We start from the raw sequence: 432 nt of genomic DNA, 5'->3' as shown, positions 1-432 counted from the left end.
ACTGACTCCTAACTGACTTCAGGCCTCAACACCAACAGCGGTTTTTGCTTAATCTTTAATACTGTGAGAAATATGACACCCCACTGATCATCCTGTGCATCTATAGTGTGTGTTGTGTAAGAAATGTGAGGACTATAGCTGTCCAAAAAGGGCCTGTTTCTCTTCTCCTCCTGGTATTTCTTGTGTGATTCAATACAGAAGGCCGTGTTACAGTTGGCTCCTTCCCTTGGAAGCTTACTGTGCCTCATGTAAAAGTCTGTTTGCCTCCCTAACCACATTGTTAGGACACAACATCCTTACATTTTGATGTAAAAGTGACATAAATGTTAAAACTTTTGGTATAGCAAAGTAAAAATAAATTTCCATCTGCTGCTCCTCACTCCACTAACTATGGTGGCCGACAGGGACAAACACACTGCAACTTAATGAAAC

The sequence above is a fragment of the Etheostoma spectabile genome, unplaced genomic scaffold, assembly GCF_008692095.1.
Source record: "Etheostoma spectabile isolate EspeVRDwgs_2016 unplaced genomic scaffold, UIUC_Espe_1.0 scaffold123, whole genome shotgun sequence".
Taxonomy (NCBI): Eukaryota; Metazoa; Chordata; class Actinopteri; order Perciformes; family Percidae; genus Etheostoma; species Etheostoma spectabile.
Note: the sequence above shows the minus strand (reverse complement) of the source record.